The 23,355-nt window shown below is 32.7% G+C and overlaps 1 pseudogene; it reads left to right on the top strand.

Moving 5' to 3' along the window:
- The first annotated feature begins 1,483 nt into the window (after positions 1-1,483).
- Positions 1,484-1,578, top strand: LOC141421959 (small nucleolar RNA U3; annotated as a pseudogene).
- The last annotated feature ends 21,777 nt before the right edge of the window (positions 1,579-23,355 follow it).

Below are 23,355 nucleotides of genomic sequence, written 5' to 3'. Positions count from 1 at the left end.
TTGCTAAACATGCTCCTCCTACACACATACTCTTTCTATATATTTAACCAAAGAACTTGGAAGAACTTTCATATCCTGTCTGTCACTGAATGACTTTGAGTAAAATAACAATGAATTCTGTTGCATTCTCCTTCAAAATATATGTTCAAATTTTGACCACTGATCATCTCCTTCATTATTCCACCTTCAAATCACTATTTGCCTGGATTAATGAGAACGTTTTCCAGTTGATCTTATTACCTCTTTAATACCCTAGGATCTAATTCATAAAAAGTATCCAAATTGAATCTTTTATAATCAATTGAAACCATGTCACATCCTTGCTTGGAACCCACCAATAGGTTTACATCTTACAGAGAATGAAAGCAGAAATTCTGACAGCAAAATGTATGGTTTTATAAGTTCTATCCTCATGGCTTGTTACCTCATCTTTTTGAAGTCTTTTGCTATCATATTATCTTCTTGTTTAAAATTACAAACTCCTTCTTGCTTGATACTCATAGAAGCAGAATAATTAACAGCTTTTTCTAGCCTTGAATTGTTTTTCCTTAACACTAGATGCTCTATGTTTCACCTGCTCTTTTAACATACTCTTCAGGAAGGCAGGGGTTTTGTTTTACTTTTTTATTGTTATATCTACAGTGTCAGAAACCACGCATCACTCATAGTCAAAAATATTTGTTTTGCAAATATGTTATTGATTTTTTGTGTTTGTGATGGGGGTTGGTGATTGAGTCAGAGGTCTTGAAGATGCTAGGCAAACCACATACCATTGAGCTACATCCTCAGTCCCTGAGTTAATTTTTAAATATCTTTCTCCTTTTCTCTCAAATAAAAATTAGTACAAAAGAAGCACTATTTACTGGCCTTTGATCTGTTACACTTCAATTATTTGCCATATTAATTTCTTCTCACATCTATTCATCTTCTGATTTTACATAATTCTCTTTTCAGTGTTACCGCTACATTAACTTAATATAAACCCTCCTATGATCCTAAATCAATGAAATTTGAACAAAGGGGTTATTGTACTGGATGGGCCTGAACAAATCAATGAGTTGTCTAAAAGTGGTATCACGCATTCCATGAAAAAGGAGACGTAAGCCTGACAGACTGTATCATTCCATGATAGATTAAAATGGGTCAAAAGCTATAATAATTGAATATTTTCTGATCTTATATAATTCATATTTTCCTCCTTTTTGGGGATATACAAGTACATTTTGTTACTTTTCAATTACATATAAAAGTGTGATACAAATCCATTAGAAATATACAAGGTCTTCTCCTCAAATGTATTCAGGTAATATAGCCAGCCTCAGTCATTACATGTAACCAGCAATATGATTGAGGATTCCTGATGATTCAGATCTTTGAATATGGGAAATGGAAAGCTATCTGTGTCAAAAGTTTTAAAAATTATTTCTTGATTTGAAGATCAGGTAATCAGTTCTTCTGAGATAAGCATTGAAAGAACTGAACTAAGACTATACTTTTAGGGATCATTTCTATAGTTCGTGACTAGAGAAAGAACTGAACTATGAAAGAAGATGGGACAAAAAATTTGATATGATATCAAAATGTGAAAAAAGGTGAAGAAAAAAGTAAAGCAAAATAAGGAATACTTGAAATTATGTTAATTTGTTTTTCTTCTTACATTTGATTTGTTTTATTTTACTTTCATTGTTTTTTTATTTTGCACTAAAATTATATAAATCAATGAAATTATGACTATTCTCTTTCTTTTTAATTTCCCTTTGCAGAAAGCAATATACATTAATTCAAAATAGTAGTTGAGATTTATCTTTGTAGTAGAATTAGGCAAAGTTAATAGGATAGGTTTTTGTGCCACTTTGACACAAAACTAGGGAGGGTTCAGATGATGTATAACCAAATGTATTTACATATGTAATCATCTATCTGTGGATGGATATAGTACACAATGTCATATATTTAACATTTTATTTCCTCCTAAGCCTACAGACCATATTTACCCAGGCTTGCTCCACCCAGTCAGATTATATAAATAGTCTAGTCAATATAATGTAGTTGGCAGTAGTGTATATCACTTCCAATTCTGTCTCTGAAACCTCTATAAAATTTTCTAGTCTGTTCTTTAGCCTCATGCAGTGGCCAGTCACAAAAGATCTTAAGAATCTGACTAACTCAGGACAGTGATAGGAAAAGATGAAAGAGCACAGATCCCTGAAAGTACATTTAGGTGGAGAACCATTACAGGAAGAGTCAACCAGTTAGCAACATCACAAGATTCTTAGTATTGGTTAAGAGTATATGAGGTCAGTCCTCCATAGGTTTGGTATGCACATATTCAACTAACTATGCTTTGAAATATTTGAAAATAATATGTCTATCCCAAACATCTAGAGACTATTTTTCTTGTTATCATTCCTTAAAAATATAGCATAGCCTCTATTTGCATAACATTTATACTGCATTTGTATTATTAGTAATTGAGAGCTGATTTAAAGCACATAGAAGATGATGTAGATTATGTAATAGAATGTCATTTTGTTAAAGGGACTTGAACATCTATGGGCTTGGGCATCTGGAGGAGTCCTAGAGCCATGCCTATGTAGATATTGAATATTGACTACATGTCTCTCTCTCTGCAGATAGTATTCCCCCCATCTGCAGTCCTATTTTCTTCAGTTACCATTATGCACAGTTTACTGTGTCTGAAAACATTATAGTGAAAAATTCTAAAAATAGATAATTCATAATTTTTAATTTAATTTTTAAATTGCATGTCATTTTGAGCACTGTGATGAAATATTACACTGTCCCACTCTACCACTCACAAGGCATGAGTCATTTGCTTGTCCCACACCATATACTTTACTTTCCTGTTAGTCAATTAGCAGCTATATCCATTTTCCAATTGACTGTGGTAGCAATGCAGTGCTTAGGTCCATGCAACACTTATTTTACTTTATAATGCCCTGAAGTGCAATAATAGTGAAGTGCAGTTCACTATTTGAAGTGCAAATAGGAATTTGGATATGCCAAATTAATCTATAAAGTGAAAAAAAAGAAAGTGCAATAAGATAATTAAAGGGAAAGAGAGAGACCATGTCATGTAACTTTTATTACATTATGTTGATATAATCATCTATTTTGTAAGTTACTTTTGTTAATATCGTACTATGCCTTATGTATAAATTGATCTTTATCATAGCTATGGATATATAGTGAAAATATTGTGTTTGTGGGGTTTGATTGTATCCTTGGTTTCAGACATCCAGTAACATGAGGTCTTGGAATATATCTCTCATGAATGAGTGGGGAGTACAGTGCAAATTTTATATATGTTTGCATGTATGTATCTATATAGTCACAGTTGTGCTTGCATACATACATACATACATATATGTTTACATACATAAATGCATACATACACACACCTTTATTTATTACAAGTCACTAAAATTTCAGCCTTGAAATAATTTTGGTGACAGATACAGAAATTATTACTTTGAAGTAGTGTTCTCCCACAACAGAAAGAAGACTGATATCAAATTCCAGAAAAACTGTAATACATTTAACAGTATAAAAATAGCCAAACAGTAACAAAAGTAGCCAAATTGCTGCCTACAATAATTTAAGAGACAAATTATAGGAACATCTAGTCATTAACTCCAGATTAGAAAATACTCAGAATCTTAATAGTGTATGATCATTATTACTTGCTAAATCTAGCAAATTAATAAAGGCAAGAGCTTAATTTATAAAAGAATAACCAAATTTATAAGCAAATATGAAAGATCTCAGATATTTTGAGTTTGATAGGTTTGGAGAAACCAACATCCTATATATTAAGATCTGCAACTTTAGAAGGGTTTGTGAAGCAAAAGCTACGTAAACTATCTTGACTGAATAAATTAATAAACTGATTTAGGAAAAAGATCAAGTTTAGGGTGTGGTCTTCCCAATTATTGTTCCAGAAAGCCTCCAGGTAGCTGCTATTAACTTCAAAGAGGGAGAATGAAAGTAGGAAGAAAAAAGGATCTGAATTTGGAGTTCTGAAAAAGAACTTTGGGTGTGGTAACTAAAACAAGGCAGAGGTTAAAGCAAACAGACCAGAAGCCAAATAATTCTGAGTGAATCATATTAAAAAAACACATTATGTGTCTGAATTAATAAAGTACCTTTATTTTCTAGTTAAAAACTCTTGTAGGCCAGCAACTTTCCAAAAGTAGTGGCAGGCTTTGAAGATCCTGTGGCACTGAGGTTAGGATGTCCACCAGCATAAATACACATATCAGAAATGACCACAGAGAGAGATAGATGAGTGAGAATCTGTTAGAGGGAGAGGTCCACAGCCATTGAGCCATCACTTCTTCCAATTACCAGACCCAAGCATCTTTAAAGGACATCTCCATCCTCAAGATAAGGGCATTCTTGATATATTCCCAGTGGTGTTTAATCAAGTACTTTGGACTAATATCTCTGTTGTATATTCTATTTGTAATTCTTTAAAATAAAGTTTTATTGTAGTAAACCTGTAGTAAACTTATGCTCTACTATTGGGAATTAGCTCTATGTAACTGTATGCCTGTGGGAAGTGCACAAGGCAAGTAACTTATTCAGATTTTTATATTGCTTGGTAAAGTTGAGCTATTTGTAGACAACAAAGAAGATTGTACAAAACTCAGAAATATTCAACTTTGTGTTGAATGTGGTGACTACTTGGGATTTTGTTTGTTTCTTTTAGAAAGATTGTGAGTGTATTTTATACGTTACCATGTAGAAGACCTGTTTCCAGGTTTATGACATAGGTGGAAAATCCTATACATTCACAATAAAAATTTATTTTCATTCTCAGAAGCCTTTACTCCTAAGTGTATTTATTTTAAAGGAAAGATATTTGGGGCTCAAGGGTTATAGGAATAAATTATTGAGTCCTGGCCTGATAGTCATTCTTCCCTTCTCTCTCTTTCCTACATTGCTGCTTCAAGTCAGTGATCAGTACAGCCTCACAGAAGAAGGAGCCTATATCACTTTAGTTCATTAATAGGGGAGAAATGACCAGAACAGCAACCTCACTCAGAATAACACCATCAGTCATTTGAAAGAGAAACAAATGTATATGCTGTTAATCTGTTCATTGTAGCAACAAGTTTAATATTCTTATTAATTTAGTACATTAAAATAATTGCATTAGATAATGTTTTTCTCAGCCCCTTTACTTCTAATATATCTAATCTTCTCTGATCTGATGAAAACTTTTACAATCAGTCCTAATGTCCCAAGGTTTGGATGTCTATAGTACTTATTTTTCTTTGCCCAAAAGCCTGGTTTTATTATCTGTAACATCAAAACAGTCTTATCACATAAAGAAATTTTCATATCTGAGTTCTTTGACTGCTTTCATTGTATCAGTTTTGAGATATGACTAAATATAATTTGCTTTCTTTACTTCTGTTTCTGGTCTTCTTATCCTTCTATAACTATGTGGATTGCAATCTATAAAAAGTATGGTGCAAATCTCATTTGATTCCCCAGTGCTGGGAATTGCTTAACATTATTTACTTGATCCCTCCTCATCAATGTCTAACAGCCATTCTTACTGACTGTATCACTTTTCCCAAGTTTTACCAGTATTTTTAACTTCCTACTACCCTAATTGTAAGCCAAAACTTTCTGCCTTCTCAGGAAAGACTGAGGATGTTAAGAAAAGACATTCTCAACTTTTCATCATTCTACCTTTAATTTTTTTACTACATTACTTTATCTCTTCTCAGAAAAAGATACCCCTACACCCAGCACTAAACTGTATCTCATCCTCAACTCTCTTACCTTGTCTATGTTTTGTCTTCTCTCCTTTATCTCTTTTCTTTCCAATTTCTTTGTGGTAATATCTAGTGCCATTTTCATCTATTTCTAGCTTTCTACCTCAGATTAAATACATGATTCATTTTGTGGTTGCAGGTGGTTAGGTGACACCCAGTAACTAAGCACATACAAGGAGTTACAAGAAGTGATAAGTACTTCCTGAGGAGCATTTTATTACCAGACCACCAACTTTTCCCTTACCAGAGCAGGTAGAAAAGTTAAAGAAGGTGTTTGTTTTTTTAGTCTTCATGTCTGAGTGGACCAGTATTCTAAATACAAAAACATCCTTGTGATTTTAGGTCTCTGTGAAGCTGGGGTGGCATTATGGTAGCACAGCCTATCCTACGTCAGTGCAATTCAGAAACTAACAACCTGTCCTTGGCCATCAATGTCCTTCAAGACACCAATCTATCTCCTTTGTTTTTCTCTTTAAAGTTGATTTAAAATCAGCAGAGACCTTTTTTTCTCCACTCTCATTCACTTCCCAATTTGGCACTCTAATGTTCCTCATCTCGGTATTGAAGCCACTCATCCAATTCTGTTGCCAAGTAGTAGGGATGTGTTCTGTAAGAAAGAGACTTTGAGGCCTTAATAAACTGCCATCTAGACACTGAAGCAGATTCAAAATTTCCCCTTGAGCAAATTTTTGGGCATTTTTCCCTATAATCTAAGTCTATCTTAGTTTACATATCATATAGCTTTTCCTCCAGCCATCTCAATTTTAAAAATAAAATTTTGAAAAGAATACGAACTTTTTCAAACTCAGAAACTAAGGACACTAAAAACAGGTTTCTGACAAAATACCAACCTTTGCTATCATTGTATTCCTGCATATATGTGGCTGGCAAAAGCTGTATTTAAAGAAGATATCAAATAGAAGGGTATTTCTTTACCAGTTCCATATATGAAAGACTATATATTTATCTCAGTTCATATTAATTAGATGTTAGCCTAGTTCTCTTGTGATTTTAATTACTGGAATCTACAAAAAAAACTGGCCATATTGAATAACTTATTAAATATATGAAATGTAAAATCAAACAGACAAACTGGAAGAAAATAAAACATTGTAGAAGGCATACATCAAAACGTTACATGGAAGAGGAAATAGGTGAACTAGAGCCATATGAAGACTTTATGAAACCTCTGAAAGTATGTGAGATTTTAAATGTTTGGTTATACTGTTAATTTTTTAAATTTAAAAATGGTTTATGAAAGAGTACATTTAAGTACAATCTTTAAGTGGTGATTCTGATTTTTATTATGAATTTATTTTGAGGAATTAGTATGGTATTTTCAAAAGCAAATTAAATGGTACATGTTGTGTCAATTGATTTCTGTTTTAAGCACTTACTGTCATAAGGCAAATGTGAAACAAAATCAGCATAAGTAAAAAATAGGAATAAGAATAGTGACTAAAGGAGCTAGATAGGCAATAGTAACATAGTTGAAGGAAGTGAAACAAAGGATATGACATATAATCAAAGATGAGGAATGATCTCAGAGATCTATACTTACTGCTGATTCAATATCCACTGCATGGTTGTGAACATGGAAAAGAAATTTGAATTGGTTGTCACATTGGTTTTTTGTGTGTTTACTCTTTTAAAAGATTTTTACTCAAATTTGATAAATCTGAGATTGTCTAACAGATTTTTTTTAATCAAGGCATAAAAATCTTAAGTATTTAATGAAATTTATGTACAGTATACAGAATGCAAGAAAATGAACTCTAAAACATGATTTCATACCATTCCTATGTGTATAACTAAATGGCTGTATTGCATTCTATAATATTGAAGAAGAAAGGAAAAAAATAAATTACTCATTTTTTCTCACATAAGTTAGGTGACGCTATTCTGAATATGAAAGTCAGTTGGAAGAGTGAGTTGTGTTCTATTATAAGTGTCAATGTAGCATCTAATGGATATTTTCAAATATAATCTGCCTAGTGTAGTCAGAATGAGTTAGTGATTTTTGATTCCTTCTTTTGCATTTAGAGCAGACTTGTAATTCATGGTCTCAATATTTAAATATGCAAAGACATAATTGTATTTCTTACCCTACATTATTCACTTAGCTGTTGAACCCGTTTCTGCCCTTCAGCAAGATATAATTTAACTTAATAATTTATCTTATTAAAAATAAGATGGTTTCTTCCAAATTAACTCAGTCTCTCTGTGTCGGTATTTTTAAGCTCCGTCCCAAATTCTTCCCTTCTCCTTTCTTCTGGTAGAACTTGTGTTCAGTCAGAGTTTATTTACTACCTATCACCTGGGCAATGCCATCTGGTTGCACATGTTCTTAATTGGTCCTTTTATGCCAGTGTTGTGGGGAAACTCTCTCTTTAGTTTTTCCTGTTTCCTCTACGTCCCTGGTGATTCATTATTATAAATTTCCGAAAGGGCAGTGTGGTGAATGTCCTGGGCAGTTGGCAGTTTCTGCCTGTTTCTCTCATTTGCCTAAGCCAACACTTTAACATTCGTCAGGGATACAAGTCCCTTTGGGTTTGATTTAACTTACAACTTATCTCTAGCTCTGGAAAGCCTACATTCTTCCCTATAATGATGTACACTTGATCCCACCCATTCACCCACCTAGGGACCTTTGGCTTCCTACTCTCAGCTATTTCTGAATCACCTTTTAAAATTATTTTGCCCAAGCAAAACTTCAGGATGAAGGGAGTTGGATGCAACATGAGACATTTTTTGATAACCTTCTCTGCCACAATTTTTACTCCATTCTGGCTATTTGAACCTAGTTAAGGGCCCAGGAAAATTGATGTCTAGTCTCAGTTCCCCATAAGTCCCTAAGCATATCAGGTCAATTTTCATATTACAGAATCTTATCTTAAAAATTAAATATTTAATAAGGATGCCATCAATATTTAATAAGGAAAAATTAGTCTGATTCACTTTTTACTTTTCTTGAATTCTTTCTATCCACTTTCTGAACCATGTATTTTTTTTCTCTTAGTAGCAGAAAAACTGACCCCATGCTTTATCTTTTCTTTCTCTTTGAGGCAAAAAACCTCATCGCACACATATTCAGGTATAAATTTATTGGCTGCCTACAGTCAAGCCAAGCTAAACCCTTTTGAAAATTCATGACAAATCTTTCTTTCTCCCAACTGCCTAGCTATTGCAAGTTGAAATTTCTTTTCTTAGACTATTTTTAGACGATTGTGTCTGATGTTAGTTGAAAATTCATTCAGTAACATAACATATGTTTACTTTAATATCAAAATAGCTTATTCCTAGTACAATAAACTCTTACAGTTAAATGCATTCGGTATGGTGTTTTAAGCAAAAAGAACTATGATTATTGGAACATATACACATAGAAATGTCACAATGAAACACTCTGTATAGCTATCTTAAATAAACAAAAATGGAGAAGAGGAAGGCAGAGCAGGTCCTGTCTTAGGGGATTTGGTACCAGTGGGATGGAAAAGGATATAGGGAAAATGTGTAGGAAGGTGGATATGCTGGAAATGTTATATACACAAGTATATAAATGGAAAATTGAGACCTACTGAAACTATTCCAAGAATTGGGGAGGGGAGTTAAAGAAGAAAGATGGAGAGGGGTGAATTCAACTATGATATAATGTAAGAACAATTGTAAGTGTTACAATGTACCACTAGGATAATAATAAATAAAAAATAATAAAAGAAAAAATTTGATTCAATCACAGGTATATTACTATTTAAAATAAACAAATACAATAGCAATAACAATAAAAAGAAACTGCTTTTACAACAGAATCACTTGCTTGTTCCTAAATATGATTAAATATGAGTTTACTGTACATAGTGGTATCTTTATCTCTTCTTCTGGGCTTGTTATGTACAATGTACACAAAAATAAAGTATTCTTTTCTCAGAGTACACATACAGTAATAAAAATTTACTTTGTCAGAGACTGTTCTTCTTATTCTTCTATCTACACTTAATGCATCTACAAAAGAAAACCAAACAACAACAGAAATAATAACAACAAAAAACATCACATCAACATGTTTATGCCTGCTATGGTTAAGATCTTGAATGTCTTCCACAGGATCATGTCTTGATCCCCAGGGTCACACTACTTGGAGGTGGTGGAACCTTTAAGCGGTGGGACTTAATGGGAGGCCTTTTTTAGATATTGGGAGTATGCTTTTAGAGGGCATCATGAGATCCTGGCACCCTCATCCCTCTTTGCTTCCTTTCATCTCCTATGTGTTTCTGCCATGCTCTCCTGCCTTGCAACAGTCCCAAAAGCAATAAGGACAACTGACCATGAACTGAAGCCTCAAGACTGTGGAAAAAATAAATCTTTTCTGTTTATAGGCTTGTTATCTCAAGTAGTTTGTTGTAATGATAGAATTATGACTAAAAATATATCTTTGGAAGAAGTACTGCAATAGGAAACATCAGACTCTATTTTTTGGTTAGGTAGCTCAATTGGTAAGATTCTCACTCATAGAAAGCTGTATTTATTAGAGGTTGGAGTTTATAACACATAATATATGTTTTCATATCTGTTTCATGAAAACTAAAAAGGAATCAATGCTTTTTTTAGGGTCTTGTCTCCAGCTCAGGTCTACTTTCTAAAGTTAGTCCATAAAAGTGCTGCTAGAGGCAGAAAGGAAAGAAAATAGGTAAATAGAAATTCATATTGACTACTAATATAATAATAATCATGTATTTTAGACACTTAAATGGATATATAATTAGGACTGATGATAAAAATGGTATATTAGAGAAAGTTGTAAAAATGGAGTTCAAATAGTTTAAAGCCCTTGTATATATTAATAAAGGAAGAATGAAAGTTTTTATGTCTTTAATAATCAATGAAGCAATAGAGAAAGCACATAAGTATTATAAAAAGGAAACAACAAAAACTAAACACAGGAAAATAATATAAAGAAATAAATGGCATAAATAAAGAGCAGTGGGGAAGCAGATTTAAACTAAATTATATACAAATTGACAATTATGGATAATTTAATTACTTCTAGTAAGTATAAACATTGTCTAAGTTGTTTAAATTGAATACCTGTATACTCTTAAAAATCATATCTATATTTTAAACTTTTGACAAATAGTAATATAGTTCAAAATTTAAAGTAAAAAGAAAAATGAACATGATAGCCCATGTTAACACTATCCATAGTAATTTTCCATATCTATGTAAATATTAGACAAAAAATACTGACACAAAAGCACACATCATAAGAAATAAGGGATGGATTTACCAAGAAATAAAAATTCATATAACTAAAAAGAGAAACAGAAACATCCATGATTGTAGGGGAGATTTTAATATACCTATCTTCATAATTGATAAGATAACAAAAAATCTGTAAAATATGGAGAATTTTAGCATGACAATTATTTACCTGTTCCTAAAAAAATGTGCAAAATAATGCACTGAATGAATAATTGAGAATGTATATATGTTCATGTATTTATGCAGATATATGTATGTATTTGTTATTGCTAATTTACATTTCCAGGCCAGGGACAGAAATAGAACATCAACTTAGTGAATGACTAAGCCAGTTATAGTGCAGTAATTAAATGAAGTGAAAGAAAGCAGGTGATTCAAATTGCCAACTAGTCAATCAGTAACATAGGAACTCAGCACCAATTAGAAGCATGGGGAGAAAAAGAAGGCTAGAAAATTCTAAACCTCAAAAGGATGATTCAAGAGAGGATTTAGTGAACAATGAAGAAAATTAATATCCAGGTCCTGACTCTAGCAGAATGATAACAAATATCACTAATGAACTCAATGACATCCACAAAAAATCTCTCAAAGAGGAAATCATGGACGAGCTCACTGACATATTCATGGAGAAGATACAAGAGATGGTTAACCAGAATGTAAAACATGAACTCAAGCAATATCCAGATGCCACAAATAAAACCCTTGAGAAGACACAGAAGCAACTAAATGAACTCAGAGAGGACTTCAACAAACTCCAAAGTGAAATCAGGGAGACTATAAAAAAGAGATATATGAAATAAAAAGACAAAATAGGATATGAAAGAGGATTTGAAAAAGATATGGAAAAACCTCAGAAAAAAGAAATCCTGGAAATAAAAAATATATTGGAAGATCACTCCAGGGACTAGAACAAGTGGAAGACAGACTCTCAGAGTTCAAGGATAAAATAGATATTAAAGAAAAAACAGAAAAACTCTTAGACAAAAGTCTCAAGAGATGCAAAAGGAATACAAAACAATGCAGGACTCCATCACAAGACCAAACCTGAAAATCATGGACATCAAAGAAGGAGAAGAAGTGCAAGCTAAAGGGATACATAATATATTCAATAAAATAATAGGAGGAAATTTCCCAAATCTTGAGAAAGAGTTGTCCATTCAGGTACAGGAAGCCACCAGGACACAAAACAGACTTGACTAAACTAGAACTTCTCCACAGCATAATATCATTCAAACAACAAGCACAGAGAACAAAGAAGGAATATTGAAGGCTATAAGAGAGAAAAAAGCAAATAACTTATAAAGGTAAACCTGCCAAAATAACCACAGATTTCTCAATAGAAACCTTAAAAGCAAGAAGGGTATCAAGCAAGGTGTTTTGAGCCCAAAAAGAAAATAATTTCAGCCTTAGAATACCCAGCAAAACTATCATTCAAAAATGATGGAGGAATAAAGGTTTTCCATGATAAACAGAAACTGAAACAATATAAGACCATCAAGCTAGCACTACAGAAGTTTCTGCAAAGAATTCTACACACAAAAAATGAAAACAAATGAAACTATGAAAGGACTGGAGGTATTAAAGCTCAGGAGAAGAACAGACAAATACTCAGAGAGTAGTATCGATTTGACTGCACAAACTCAAATCCTTAAACAACAAAAACTAAATGGCAAGAATCACCACATACCGCTTAATATCAACACTGAATGGTAATAGACTCAAGTCTTCCATCAAAAAGATATCACTTGGAAAACTGGGTTGAAAAGGAAGATCTGTCAATCTGGTGTTCATTAGAAACCCACCTTATTAAAAGAAATGAACACTGGCTGAGAGTAAAAGGCTGGAAAAAGATTTACCAAGTTAATGGTCCCTGAAAACTGGCAGGAGTAGCAGTATTTATATCAGACAAAGTGGACTTCAAACTTACATTAGTCAGCAGAGACAAAGAAGGTCACTTTATACTAATAAAAGGAGCAATACTTCAAGAGGAAATAACAATTATCAACTTATATGTACTCAACGTCAGTGCACCCAACTTCATTAAACATACACTAAATGACTTAAAATCACTTATAAACCATAACACAGTGATAGTGGGAGACTACAACAACTTCCTATCATCAATTGATAGGTTATCCAGACAAAAAATAAACAAAGAAATCTTAGAACTAAATGACACCATAGATCAAATGGACCTGAGAGATGTCCACAGAATGTTTCACCCTGCAACAGCAGAATATACATTCTTTTCAGCAGCCCATGGAACTTTCTCTAAACTAGATCAAACCTTAGGGCACAAAGTAAGACTCAACAAATATAAGAAAATTGAAATAGCTCCCTGCATACTCTCTGATCACAATGCAATAAAACTAGAACTCAACAACAAAAGCAGCAGCAGAAAATATGCAAACAAGTGGAGGCTGAACAACACATTTCTTAATGATCAGTGGGTCATAGAAGAAATAAGGGAAAAATTCAAAAAGCTCCTGGAATTTAAAGAAAAGTAAAACCCAACTTATCAGAAATTGGACACAGCAGAGGCATACTAAGAGGAAAGTTTATAGTCATGAGTATATATAGTAAAAACACAGAAAGACCTCAACTAAATGACCCAATGCTACATCTCAAACTCCTGCAAAAACAATAATAAGCTAAACCAAAAAGAAACAAAAGGAGAGAAATAATAAAAATAAGGGGCAAAATAAATGAAATAGAGAACAAAAAAACCCATGCAATTATTCAATGAAACAAATGGGTGGCTCTTTGAAAAACTTAACAAGATTGACAAACCCCTGGCAAATCTGATTAAAATTAGGAGGGAAAAGCCCCAAATTAGTAAAATCAGAAACAAAAAAGCAGAGAAAATGACAAACAACAAGGAATTCCAGGAAATCATCAGGGTCTACTTTTAGAATCTATTTCCAATAAATTGGGCAACCTTGAAGAAATAGACAAATTTCTAGATACATATGACCATCCAAGACTGAACCAAGAGGATATTAATCACCTAAACAAATCTATAACACACAATGAAATTGAGGCAGCAATAAAGCATCCTCAAAAAAAGAAAATTCCAGGACCTGACAGATTCTCCACTGAATTCTACCAGACCTTTAAAAAAGAATACCAATGCTCCTTAAACTTTTCCATGAAATTGAAAGAGAAGGAACTCTGCCTAAGTCATTTTATGAAGCCAGTATTATACTTATCCCCTAACCAGACAAGGACACATGCAACAAAAGGGAACTATAGGACAATCTTTTCAATGAAAAAATGCAAAAAAGCCTCCATATAATAATGGCAAACTGAATCCAAAAACATGTCAGTAAGACCATACACCATGACCAAGTTGGCTTCATCCCAGGGATGAAGGGATGGTTCAACTTCTGCAAATTATTAAATGTAATGTCAGACATTACCAGAAGCAAAGACAAAAACCACTTGATCATCTCAATAGATGCAGAAAAAAGCCTTCAATAAGATTCAACACCATTTCATGATAAAAGTACTCATGAAACTAAGAATGGAAGGAATATACCTCAACATAATAAAGGCAATAAATGACAAACATATAGCTAATATCATACTTAATGGGGAAAAAGTGAAACCATTTTTCCTGAATTCAGTATTGAGACAAGGGTTCACACTCTCCCCACTCCTATTAAACATGGTCTTGGAATTCTTAGCCAGAGCAATAAGGCAGGAAAAAAAAAAGAGGGATACAAATAGGTAAAGAATTAGTGAAACTATCCCTTTTCACAGATGACATGATCCTATACCAACAAGACCTAAAAAACTCCACCCAAATACTCCTAGATACAATAAATGGCTTCAGTAAAGTAGCAGGATACAAAATCAACTTACAAAAATCAGTAGCCTTTCTATATACCAAATGATGAAAAAATTAAGAAAGAATATAGGAAAACAATTATTTTTACAGTAGTCTCAAAAAAAATCAAATATCTAGGAATGAACTTAAATTATGTAAATTATCTCTACAAGGAAAACTACAAACCACTGAAGAAAGTAATCAAAGAAGACTACAAAAGGTGGAGAGATCTTCCATGCTCATGGATTAGCAGAATCAACATAGTAAGTAAAAATGGCTATACTATCAAAAGTAATCTGCAAGTTCAATGCAATGCCCATAAAAATCCAAATGACATTCAACACAAAATTGAAAAGTCAACCCTAAAGTTCATTTGGAATCACAAAAGACTGAAATGACAAAGCAATACTGAACAAAATCAGCTATGCTGGTGGTATCACAATACCCAACTCTGAAATATACTACAGAGCCATAGCAATAAAAACAGCGGTACTGGCACAAAAACTGATATGAAGTTCAGAATAAAGGATCTGGATATGAATCCACACAGCTACACCCACCTACTTTCTGATAAAGGTGCCAAAAACATATGATGGAGAAAAAACAGCCTCTTTAAAAAATGTTGGTTGGAAAATTGGATATCTGCCTCACAGAAAACTGGAACTAGATCCATGCCTGTCACCCTGTACAAGTATCAACTCAAAGTGGATTAAAGGCCTGAATATAAGACTTGAAACCTTGAAGCTAATACAGGAAAGAGCAAGGAATACCCTGGAAGCAATAGTCATAACCAAAGACTTCCTCAGTAGAACTCAAGTGGCTCAGCAACAAAGAGAAACAATGGACAAATGGGAATACATGAAATTAAAAAAAATATTTGGCACAACAGAAGAAATGGTTTTTAAACTGAAAAGGCCATTTACAGAATGGGAGAAAATCTTTGGTAACTGTACATCAGACAGGGGACTGACAACCAAAATATACAGAGAGCTCAAAAAACTAAACTCCCCAAAAATCAATGACTCAATAAAGAAATGGGCAGTTGAACTAAACAGAACTTTGTTAAAGGAGGAAGTCCAAGTGGCCAAATAAACATGAAAATGCTCATCATCCCTGGCTATAAGGAAATGCAAATCAAACCGCTCTAAGATTCCACCTCACTCCTTTTAGAATAGCTACCATCAAGAACACTAACAACAACAAATGTTGAGATTGCAGGGAAAAAGGAACCTTTATATCCTGCTGGTGGAAATGTAAGCTATTTCAACCTCTATGGAAAACAATGTGGAGGCTCATTTAAAAACTAAAAATAGATCTACCATATGATCCAGCAATATCACTCCTAGGCATATTCCCAAAGGAATGTGCGTCAGGTTACTTCAAAGACACCTGCACACCCATGTTTACTGCAGCACTATTCATAATAGCTAAGCTATGGAAACAGTCAAGATGCCCCACTATTGACAAATGGATTAAGAAAACGTGGTAATTACACAAAATGGAATTTTACTCAGCCACAAATAAGAATGAAATTTTGTCATCTGCAGGTAAATGCATGGAACTGGAGAACATCACCAAAAGCCACATGTTCTCTCTCATATGTGGAATATAGACCTGAAACAAATGCAGCAATACTATGTGCCATGGGTCCACTAAGGGGAGGCCATACTGGGAGGGATAGCACAAGGGAAAGAAATAAAAAATCTTGAATGTGGTTGATATGCTAAAGATACAGGAATTAATATAGAAATCTTAAACTGGCCTGGACTACCATGGGAAGGGGACTAGGGAGGAGTGAAGAGGACTGGTAGAGATGAACCAGTTGGGGTTGTAATACATATATGCAGGGAAACAACACAAGGAAACTCCCTGTGCAGCTATCTTTATGTCAAACAGCAAAAACACCATATTTCTCTTTTATGGCTTTTCATTGACAAAATCGGAAAACAGTAGGGTAGAACAGGTTCTTTTGTGGGAGCTGGTGGTTGGCACCAGTGTCGGGGGGGGTGGGGAAAGGAATAAGAAGATGGATTTGGTGCAAATAACATATTCATATGTATTTAAATGCAAAATTGATACCTGTTTAAACTATTCCAGGAATGGGCAGGGTGTGAAAGAGAGCAGTGTAGGGAGTGAATTCCAGTATGATATATTTGATACATTGTAAAAACTTTTGCAACTGCTACAATGTACAGCCACACAGCTCAACAATAAAAAGTAAATAAATAAAACATGGAATAGGATCTCTGAAGATAGTATAAATTAAACTTGAAATTACTTAAATATATTCTTCAATCTGCAGAATAAAGTGAGAAATCAATGTAAACAGAACAGAATGTTTCCAACTAATTTTTACCCCTTTTGTATTTGTGTTAGTTCATTTTTAAACACATTTTTAATTTTAGATGAAATTTAAATTAAGTAAATTATTCTGAAGACACTACCAGCAGTCCCATAATTTTATACACCATTTCCTCATTAACATTTTGTGAAACGTGGTATATTTGTCACAGTAATGAAGTAATGTTGAGTAAACTTGCTTTATTCAGATATTCCTGGTTTTTATGTAACGTCTTTTTCTGTTTCAGGATTATATTCAGTATAACAGATTGTGTTTAATATTCACATCTCTTTAGGCTCCTTCTTGAGTGACAGTACCATGGACTATATTTTGGATGACCCTGGTAGTTTGGAGGATAATTGTTCAAGTGTTACATAGAATATCTCTCTACTGACATTTGTCAGTTGATTTTCTCATGATTATAAAATTGTGGGAGGTAGAAAAGTGAAATAAGTTGTCATTGCCCTTATATCATATCAATGGCTCTTATCATCAGTATGACTTCATGTCCCTATTAACTTCCATCTCTTCACTTGAGGTATTATTCAGCAGGCTCCTAACAATAAAGTTACTCACCCCCACCGTACCATAACCTGTTATTGGAAAAATATCCCTATCTAAGTCTACACTCAAGGAATTATGAATTCTCTCTCCTCCACCTTCTTAAAGATGAAGTATGATCAACAATGATTTGTTATTCTTGCGAATGAGAGATTTTACTTTATCATTTATTTATTTAATCAATCATTTGTTTATATCAGTGTGAAATCATGAATATTTATTTTGTACTTTGGGTTATGATCTAATACTGCATTATTATTATTATTATTGGTGGAGCTCATTTTGTTCCAGTTTGGTCATTGGGAGGTATATCAGTTTATTCCTCTGTCTCTTTGACATAATTATTTTTGTGTGTTTATTTCAGTTTACTCCTCTATCTCTTTGACATAATTATTTTTGTGTGCTTATTTCTTTTTAACACTTTCTTATTTTCTGTCACTAAAAGATGCTTCAGGATCATCATGCACATTTACTTTCCCAGTCTTTGAGTCTGTCATTTTTCCAAAGAACCCTGAATCCTTTTAGTTTTAACAGCATTAGTGATTATTATGTGGGTACTATCTCTGCTTGCTGCTACTAGGGTGATTTTGCTTCCATGCCCTTCCACTTTCAAGAACATAAAGAAATGTAAATGTACACCGACCTCTGTGCATGCCTATGTCTATAATATTTCCATTTAAAATGGTCTTTATTGATGTTAAACTGATATGGTTTTATACCAACTTATCAAATTCTAAATCATTACAGTAAGGAGCATTCTAGCCTCCTATTTTTTTCAAGTCCTGAATAATGCAGTAGACTCTCTCCCTTAGTTAGATGTCACTTCCCACTGCATCATTGAGAAACCCATCTTTTGTTATTCCTTACTTATTTGTTTAATTGTTCAATTCACATATACATTTATAGGATTTTCAGAATTATTAAATAATGTACCCTGAGAAAAAATTTTGAACCATAATAAAATGTTTATGTATAGCTTCATTTGCTTTAGTCTGTAGACAACTCTCATTTTCAAAACACAGTACTTAGGTCAGAACCTCTTCCCTCACACCACTCAGTGAGGTTGTTTTATGTATAAGTAATATATTTTAATTCTCTTGTCTTAGTCTGAATTACATTTTATGATCCTCTAACTTTCATTACATATATATTTTTCAATTTATACCTTAACATTCTTTCTTTGGGCTGTGTGGTTGTATGGTTCTAGCAATGTGAGGTTTTTTGTATTTACAATGGCAATATCCTATAAAGCGATTTCTCTTAAAATAGGAATAATGAAATAGGTAAACATTAAAATATCTCCTATTGCTCACTTATGTACCTCTTTTTTCTGAGTCCCTCACAACCACTGGTCTTTTTGCTATAGATTTTCTTTTTCAAAAATGTTTATTATTGATGTTATACATTAGGTAGCTTTTTTAGAATGGAATGCTGTTTTCAGCAGTATGAATTTAAAATTTACAATGTTCAATATTTGATAGCTATGTGAACACTTATCTTATGATAATGGTAGCATTGCAAAAACAGTGGTGATAGACCAGTCCTTCCAGTGACTGGTACTGAAGCACAAATTTGACACAGATTATAGATATAAATATGAAAGACAAAAATAAAGCTATTGAAGTTAATATAAAAGGTGCCTCACAACTTTGGATTAGAAACAATATTTTTTTTAAAACCCATAAAATATGAATAAGGGAAAAAGCAGATAAAATGAATTAAATTATAACACTCTTGCTAATCAAAACATATATTGGAACAGTGAAAAGACAAGCCACACAGTAAATGATGAATTTATGATTCATATCTCATTTAGAAGCTGCATACATAACATTTTAAAATGAGAAAGGACTCCTCAGTGTTAGTAAGAAAAAGAAAGTTTTCCAATATAATCATGGATAAAATATTCACAGTATTGGAACAGACACTTCACAAAAGAAGATATCCAAATGGTTAATATACATAGAAAAGGGCTCAACCTCATCACTGGTTTAATGTACTGATTTATACAATGAGAGATCACATTACATTCACCCTTGAGGCTCTGGCTTAAGTAAAAGAATGATGATGCTAACTGTTGGCAAATATTTGGAATATCAGGAACTCTCATACACTGCTAGTGAGAATATAAATTGTTGCAACCACTTTGAAAAAGTTTGTCTTATATTCTAAATTTGAACATGTAATCTATGACCTATTAATTCCAATCCCATTGTAAACCTAATAATAAACTTACAAATGTATACTTTGAGCCTTGTAACAGAATGCAAATAACTGAACCTAGTGAAAATTTGAGGAAAATCAAATGTGTACTAAGAATTGAATAATTTCTAAAATATGTGGCTCTTTGATTAATTGGATCAGTATGTAATTATGAAAATGAATTGAGTATACCAACAGAGAACAACACTTATAAATCTCATAAATGTAACATTGATGGAAGAGGCAAGATATAAAACAAAATATGCCTAAAATGGAGATTGGTAAGATATAAACATGTCTATATAAGACTCTGTGACTGTATCACACAAAGAACATGTGAGAAGGTGGCCATAAGCAAGCCAAGAAGAGAGGCTTCAGAAAAAACATCGTGTGCTGTCACCACAATCTTGGATTTCTGGCCTCCCAGTCTCCAGAAAATAAATTTCTGTTGTTGAACCCATTAGTTGATGGCATTTGGTTATGATAGTCCTGCCAAACTAAAACAGATCACATGTTTAATGTTGATAAAACATGCTAGGTTAGGGGGGCGCTGGTGGCTCACGCCTGTAATCCTAGCTACTCAGGAGGCAGAGATCAGGAGGATCGAGGCTTGAGGCAAATAGTTCCATTATCCTATCTCAAAAATACCATCACAAGAAAGGGCTGATGGAATGGCTCAGGGTATAGGCCCTGAGTGCAAACCCCAATACTGTAATATATATATATATATATATATATATATATATATATATATATATACACACACACACATACATATATGTATGTGTATATATATATGTATATGTATACACATATATATGTATGTATATATGTATATATATATTTATATATTAAAGATCATAAAAAACTAATCAACATATATAGAAGAGAAAATAGTTGTTACCTTTGAAGAAAAGAGAGCGTAGTCATTGAGAAGACACAAGAGAAGTATCCCTGAACAATATGAACATTCAGTTTGGAGTAGCGTCAATTTTGTGTACATGTCTATGTATACTTATGTCTTAATGGAAATTTGCATATTATGTGGTGTGTACCTACTATACTCGGTGTTCTTGTAGATAAAGCAATGTAAAACGTGCTTGAGAGTACTGCTTCTATACCTAGTGCTTATTACTGAATTTAATTTTTATATTGGAAAAATAAACCAGACTAGTAACACTTGTATTTTCCAAGAGAAATATAACAGGTTATGTGAACTTCCAGATAATAATATATATTTAAAAGTTGAATTGCATATTTATTAAAGCACTTAAGCAGATGTCTTGATCAGTGATATGTAATTACCAGACAAAATCCTAGTGCCTAAAATAATTTAATAACTTATATGCAAAGAATTATCAATCAATAGGCTAATAAAATAAATTGCATTGAAAACTTAATTCATTATTAATAATTAATTTATATTCTTACTTCATTATATACATTGAAAAACATGTCAGGTAGATTTTCTTAAATAGTTACATTTCAATGTTAGAGCATTAAAATAATTTTTAGAATATTAAGATGGTATCAACCTAATTAGATGACAATTTGTCATAAGTACAAAAAAATTTTTATATATTGAAAGCATAAACAAAAGTTATAAGGGCTGGAGATACAACTCAACAATAGGGTGCTTATCTACACCACATACAGAAAAAATTAAAAACTGCAACCTGAAGAAAGGCTTTTATAGTCATGTATGAAAAATGATAATGTGTTTAATATTTGAAGAATTTATGCAAAAAGTAATAGAGAATAGATTTTCAGAGCTCTGATTTAAAAGGAGATGAGTTTGAATTGTGGCTTTACCGCACATTTGCCATTAAGCCATGGGCAAGTTATTTCATCTCTTTAAATATTAACGATTCATGTATAATGTAGGGTTAATAATAGTATAAACTGTGGTTTTTTAGAAAAATAAAATGGTATTGGAGTGTCTGACATATTTTAAGCATTCAGCTTTTGTTGATAATATCACTAATAGCTATTATTATTTTGTTATGAATTGACATAAATATCCATCATATTAGCAAAGGCATAACTACAATTTACCATGTTCTGTCAATTTAATATAAATATATAAATACAAAAATAAATAAAGAGAGAGGGAGAAGGAGGAGAGAAGAGGAAGGAAGGAAGGAAGGAAAGAGGAAGGAAGTAAGGGAGGGGAAATGATACTATGTGAGGTGATGCATATGGTAAACTTGCTTGGTTCTGGGGTTTGGATATCATTTTGTATTCATATATAAAAACATCAAGTTACCCACCCAAAAAAAAATACAGTTCCCATTTGTCAATTATACTTCAGCTAAAGCTGAAAAAGTTTAATAAGAAGGAAAATAAATTTTAAAGATGCCCTGTTTTTTATGTGAATTTATATTGCTACGAATTTTTCATATGTACTTTAGTTGATAACATGAAATAGGTTCATGTTTTTCCTTCCAGCGATGTCACTACTCTAACATTTAAAACTTCTGATCTGGTTGCTTCTTAAAGCATCCTCTTATTTGTTGTGACTGCCTTTGTTCCCCTCTTAGTAATCATTTCTTTGATGTTTTCTTTTTTCTCTTTTTATTTCTCCAGACATTTTTAAATCTTAGTCTGATAACTTAATTTCTATGTTTTAAATTTTTCCATTATTTTTAATCCAGGTTATAATTTTTCTCTTTACTTATCTTTTGCATCATAAAATTTATCACTTGTTTTAGAAATTCTCTTATTTTCCTGTTCTCTCTTGCACTTTTCTGTCTCCCTCCTTCCCTTTCTCCCTTTGTAATGCAAATATAATTGCTAATGTTCTGTTTTTTGGTTGTAAATATTTACCAAAAATTTGCTTTTAATTTGAAGTTTTAAGATAATGTTTGTCTCCAAATCATAAATTATCTTTAGAATCAAAATGTTGGCTTTTCCTCTGTTTGTTTTTGAAGTTCTAATAGTTGTGCCTGAAACATTATTGCTAGGTTTCTTCCTCTCTATTCTCTCACCCTCTGCCTGAGTATGGTAGTATCACACTCTCAGATATCAATTTGTATGCTAAATTGAACCATAAACTGCACAAATTTTAAGTGTCAGTCCTTACTAAGATAATTTACCTCCCTTGCTATGGTAATCTAGCTTTGCCTAGCCAGACAACTAATTTTGAAATTGAAACTTAATTTCTCAGAAATATGAAGAATTTTATGACCTTCTCTAACCTATTTCAATATGTTGAAATATTGAGAGAGAGAAAGAGAGAGTTGCATATATATGTGTGAGAGAGAGAAAGAGAGAGTTGCATATATATGTGTGTATGTATATATATATTCAAAAATATAGTTTCTTCCAGGCTTTCTAGTTATTTGGCTTATAGT

This window comes from Castor canadensis, chromosome 3, assembly GCF_047511655.1.
Source record: "Castor canadensis chromosome 3, mCasCan1.hap1v2, whole genome shotgun sequence".
NCBI classification, from domain to species: domain Eukaryota; kingdom Metazoa; phylum Chordata; class Mammalia; order Rodentia; family Castoridae; genus Castor; species Castor canadensis.
The sequence above is the reverse complement of the archived record's forward strand: the minus strand, read 5'-3'. Positions and strand labels throughout refer to the sequence as shown.